The 5572-nt window shown below is 36.6% G+C and overlaps 1 long non-coding RNA gene across 1 annotated transcript; it reads left to right on the forward strand.

The window, feature by feature from the left end:
* Positions 1 to 2255: 2255 nt before the first annotated feature.
* LOC130708729 (uncharacterized) lies at positions 2256 to 4552 on the forward strand. The gene is made up of 3 exons (XR_009009084.1): positions 2256 to 2351; positions 3211 to 3348; positions 4399 to 4552. It is a non-coding gene; the product is annotated as an uncharacterized LOC130708729 (long non-coding RNA).
* Positions 4553 to 5572: the final 1020 nt, after the last annotated feature.

Below are 5572 nucleotides of genomic sequence, written 5' to 3' on the forward strand. Positions count from 1 at the left end.
GAAATTCTATAATCCGAGTTTCATTGATTTATTTAATTTTGACCTTCATTTTTATGTGCAGTTTCTCCTATGTCAAGTCATATGCTCGTCCATTTGGATTTGAAAGTTTATAGATAATTTTGCAGGCAGTATTTTCATAGAAAAGAAATTAGAACTGAAACCTAGGATTCTGGCTGCCTGGCACTTAAAAATCAGGATACCCTTAATTCAGTTTTTAAAAGATGTTCCATATTTATTTATTGATTATTGAATTAATGCACTAGTTTTTACAAGTAATTTCTCTGCATTATTTTTTTATTTAAAAACTTTTGAGTTGTGGTTAAAAAACAGAAGATAAAATTTGCCATCTTAACCATTTTGAGTGTACAGTTCTGTAGTGTTAAGCACATTCACACTGTTGTGCAACAGAGTTCCAGAACTTTTTCATCTTGCAAAACCAAAACTCTAGACCCATTAAATAATTACTCCCCATTTCCTCCTCCCCAACCCTGATCAGTTCAGTTTTGAAGTGGGGTATGTATATGTTTTGTGATTAGGTCATTTAGGTGAATTGCAAACTGTAGGGTACTGTGTGCTTACTTGAAAGTATGGACAAGAGGCAGGCATGAGTGTTCTTAGTGGGTACTGCTATCTCAGAGCCTTCATTTACTTAATTGAAAGTGTTTAAATAATGCTCAGGGTCCTGGCTGGGAAATGAACATCATGGAAGAGGTTTAGGTGAAAGAAAGAACGAGTGAGGTCCTGACACCCTGGTACAGATCTCCTCCACTTACTTCAAAAGTCAAGATGATGAGATCAAGTCATCTCATTGGCTATCTACCATCACTACCTTCATAGCTACCATGTACTAACATGATGGGTGAAATATGGCAAGATAATAATGATGATGATGGTGTTGACATGATGGTGATCATGAGAATAGTGATCACTCAGACTCATGGATGTTCCATCCTTCTATCAGATCTCTTGCCTGATAATGTTCCAAAATTTGGAAACTGTGTTTGATGATACTCCTTTAGCCTCCACAAGGTTAAATTTATAGACCTCGTGACCTAGAGTCACTTAAGACTTGGTTCTAGAGTGTTTCAGGTATGTTTTACATTGAACAAGTTTTTATGAGTCAATCTGGGAATTTAATTATCATTTATAAACTTGTTCCCTTGCTAAAAATGTATTTTGAGTCCAAAACAAATAAATTAAAAAATTTAAGGAAACGATCCTTTAAAGTAGGAAATTATCTCAACTTGTTCTTGTAATTCTATATCAGCATTTAATAAAATATTTTAATTTGGTTTTGGAATAAAAGCTCTGGCTTAATTTTAATAATGGAGGAGAACAGTAGGATACCTAAAAAAATGAACATTATTGCGTATAAGTTCTTTGAATTAATTAAATACAAAGTCACTTATGTTTAGTTATTTGACTTTGAAATATAGGGTAAGTTTTTAAACTTTGAATTTTTTAACGATGCTTTTCTTATTTTGATATTAACATGAACTTTTACATCTCTCAACTCACATATTTTGCTTACTCTTGGCTAATTCTGAGTGGTAGGGAGAGTTAACCTAAAATTAAAAGCGTGTTTCAAGCAATCTACAAATTAGTTGATCCAAGCACAGATAATCAAGTACAGATGGTATTAGTACTACTTAGGTAGTGATGGGCTACAGGAAAATAAAATGAGAGGAATATGCAGTTTTGGTGAGCTATTTAACTGAATCTGGGTGGCAATATGCTTCTGAGAGTTTTTTAAGATCTTTCCAGTGGTGGAGTATATAGAGATAACTCCAGTATTAATTATAACATTGGCATACGAAAAAAAAACCCATATGCTACATCTCTTACCTCATTCATTGCTTGTACTGATGAGCTGATTTGGTCTCTAAGCCTGGGTTCTTTTTCTTTCTTTTTTTTTAAAATTAATTAATTAATTAATTAATTTTTGGCTGTGTTGGGTCTTCATTTCTGTGCGAGGGCTTTCTCCAGTTGCGGCGAGCGGGGGCTACTCTTCATCGCGGTGCGCGGGCCTCTCACTGTTGCGGCCTCTCCCATTGCAGAGCACAGGCTCCAGACGCGCAGGCTCAGTAGTTGTGGCTCACTGGCCCAGCTGCTCCGCGGCATGTGGGGTCTTCCCAGACCAGGGCTCGAACCTGTGTCCCCTGCATTGGCAGGCAGATTCTTAACCACTGCGCCACCAGGGAAGCCCCTCTTTTCCTTTCTTGAAGCCCCATCTGATTCTCTCTCTCTTTGTTGATAGGGACACCCTTTCTGGTTGGAGGAAGACCATTTTTAAGACAAAAGAATATGGGTGGCTGCACTCCTCTGCTAGGACCTACACCAGAGTTAATACGGTGAGTGCACTCTGACCAGACTGTCATCTACAACTTGGGGACATTAACCAATATGGAAAGTGTCCAGGGATAAGTAGAAATGGCACCAGATTAGAACTCTAGGGGCCTTGTGGATAGGTTTAAGGAAACAATAATAATTTCATCAATATTTACCACCATTTGAATGTTTTCCATGTGCCAGGTGCTGTATGTATCATCTTGTTTAACCTTTACAAAACCTTATAAGGTAAATCTTCTGACTAGTCCCATTTTGAGATTAAAAAACCCCCAGAGATTTAGAGAAGTTAAATCATGTTCCTCAAGCTTATGCAGGTGGTAAAAGATCTGGGATTCACCCAAAGATTGCCAGATCCAAACACAGATATGTCAGTTACCCTGCTATTGCTGCTGCAGTGGTGGTGGGGATTTGAGACTTGGTTGCTGTACTTTGGGTGACTGTTTTGCCTAGTTATGGCCAATTAGTTAAATTTGAAGTCCTTTACAAAGTTCTCCTTTGTTCTGCTTCCTTCCTCTTTCTTACGTCTGGTTATTTTCTTCCCTCTTCTCATATCGCTCTCAGATTGGACACAAAGGTCATGATTCCTGCTCATTCTCTTCCCTCACTGCAAAACCTGGATGAATTAAGACAGAGGAGCCAGAAATATGGTGACCAGTCAGTTTCTCTTCCTGTGCACTTTAGCCCAGCTCTCAGGATGAATTTAGATTAGGCATACTCAAGGATATACATGAGTAATAACTATAAGCTTTCTCATAGATAACTGTATTGGGTGTGTTTAAATGTACAACTCTGTTTTTCTATTATTATGTGATATTTCATGTTGACTTGTCAAACTGAAAAATACCCATATTGATTTTGCAGAAAGCTTCACATGTGAGATAAATGCCCTCAAAGACTCCTCACAAGTAGCTCTTTGGAGCTTCAGATGTGAAATGGATCATTCCTCAATCTGTAATAGACCCTTCTGTGAAGCTCTTCAATCAAACCTGAGAATTCAAGGTGAAATTGAGGGGAGGATGGGAAACCCCTACAGGGGGATTTGAGTAAAGTGGCTGTGCGAAAACCTGGGGTACTTGCTGAGTCTTTTCTTCATTTCTTTTCTTGAGCATAGGAAGACTGTCAATCACTGTGTGACCTTACATGCTGTATGTGTGTAATGCCTGGGTACAATGAGACAAGCTGTAGAGGACTCTCTCTACACATGCACCTTTGATTTCTTTCCATTTGTCGTTTTTTCCTGACAACCTTCAGGTTATTTTTAAAGTGGTTATTTTATACAGATTTATTATTTTATTATTAGAGTTTCTCTTTCCATGAAATTATTTATATTGTTATAGTTGATAGGATGAATTTTTTATCTTTTGAGAAAAGCATTAATAATCTTTAAAGAAAGTTAGCGATGAATGATAACTAGTTAGAAAGAATTGTCGTGTTTTGTTAAGTGATGATCCTGGTAAGTACATCTTATTTAGAACTCATGTTTGTAGATCATGTAATGACTTTTAATTAGTTTGTTCCCAGTAAAGCAATAAGACAGATTTACCCCTACTAAGGGAACCAGTATTCTTCTGAAATTAGTTTTTATGTCACATTTTTTATTTATTTGGGGGCACATTTTCAATTGGATATTTCTAGGTTAATCAAAAGAAACTCTAGAATTTTCAATGGGCTATTTAGTTTGGGGGAGCTGTGAATCCTGACACCAAACTGAGTAATAAGAACTATGCTTTGGAATTTATGCTCAAATATAAAATATGTTTGATAATAGTTTTTTGTGCTGCAGCTGCCGTGAAATGATTGCTCTCCCATATCTGTGTCATAGCTTTTCTAAGCCACAGAGACGGTGTTGTTTGTAAAGCTCGAATATTAGTATCATCTTAAGAGCATCATATTAATTGCCCGGGAGGTTTACATATTTGTTCTACACACGTGATTAAGGATCACGGCAGCTTTTACAGCATAATTGTAGAGATGGAGAAAATGACTATTGTTAATACTTGCTACTCTCAGTTTCCTCCACAGCAATGCCCTTACACCTTTCTTTTTCAGGCATTTTGTAGCATCCTAAACAGAAGGATATTGAAGGGAGCTGATTCTGCTTTGATCCTTGTGCTTGTTGTCAAAGCGCTTGGGATTGAAGAGACTGTTGGCTACAATTGACTGTGACAATTAGGAGATGATCAGAGCCCTAGAGTGGAGCACTTAAAGGGTAATTTACATGTCAGTTTGTCGAATAAAAAAAAAAAAAGATATTCAGCTAAGATTTTTTTCCCTTCAGAGCCTTGTAAACTGCAATTTGTGCTCTGGTAAGAAAAACCTGGCAGAGGAGTTAGGATAGCCATTACCATTTGAAAAGAAGCAATCATAAGGCCGCTGCTGAGCCCTTTGTCCACTAAAAATGCTGATTTGCAGGCAGTGAGTGAAAAAGTGGAACCGTCACTGAATAAAACGTAGAGCTAGGTAACTACCCACTCCCCCCCCCCTTGGTGACTTTTTAATGTTGGTTAAAGGTGCTTTTTAAAAAACATATCTTAAATCCTACACTTACTATCGTTATAACATTGTTATTGGTCATGAATGTTCTTTCCTAAAAAAATAATAAAAGGATGCATTGAGGAAGTGGTAGGTGGAACACGCGCCAACAGTCATTTGAAAGGCTAAAGCTGGCTATCAGTTGTATCTTACTTTTTTCCCTTTTGTACACCATCACAATTTTCCTCTAGTCATCCTTTGCGCTATTTTCCCCCTACTGTATCAGTGTGCTCCTAGGTTTTTCCATTTTTATTTATACTCCAATTTTAAAGTAGGAACTGTATTTCTAACCTTCACATATTTAGCCTATTTGGGTGTATTTGGCTAAAAAATAATGTAGTTTCAGTCCATGATTTGCTATCCACATGTGGTCATCGCTATACTTTTCTGTTAGGTAATCCATATAAACAAGTAAACAAAAATAGCTAGAAAGCTAAAAAAAAAAAAAAATTGCCGGTACATATATGGTGATCCATTTAATTGTCAAATAGAATTTTAAAAATTAGTTACTTCAAAAGCTTTTTTGTCTCCCCTCACCCACTGGAAATCATTAATAATAAAAAATAATAACATATAGTTGTAAGATTTTCATTTGGATAATTGTCTGAAGAAAAAAGTTAATCTATCAACATAAGCATCCTATCCAGACATTTAAATTTGGTGTGTGTATTTAATTCAGATACATATTAAC

The sequence above is a fragment of the Balaenoptera acutorostrata genome, chromosome 8 (genome assembly GCF_949987535.1).
Source record: "Balaenoptera acutorostrata chromosome 8, mBalAcu1.1, whole genome shotgun sequence".
Lineage (NCBI taxonomy): Eukaryota > Metazoa > Chordata > Mammalia > Artiodactyla > Balaenopteridae > Balaenoptera > Balaenoptera acutorostrata.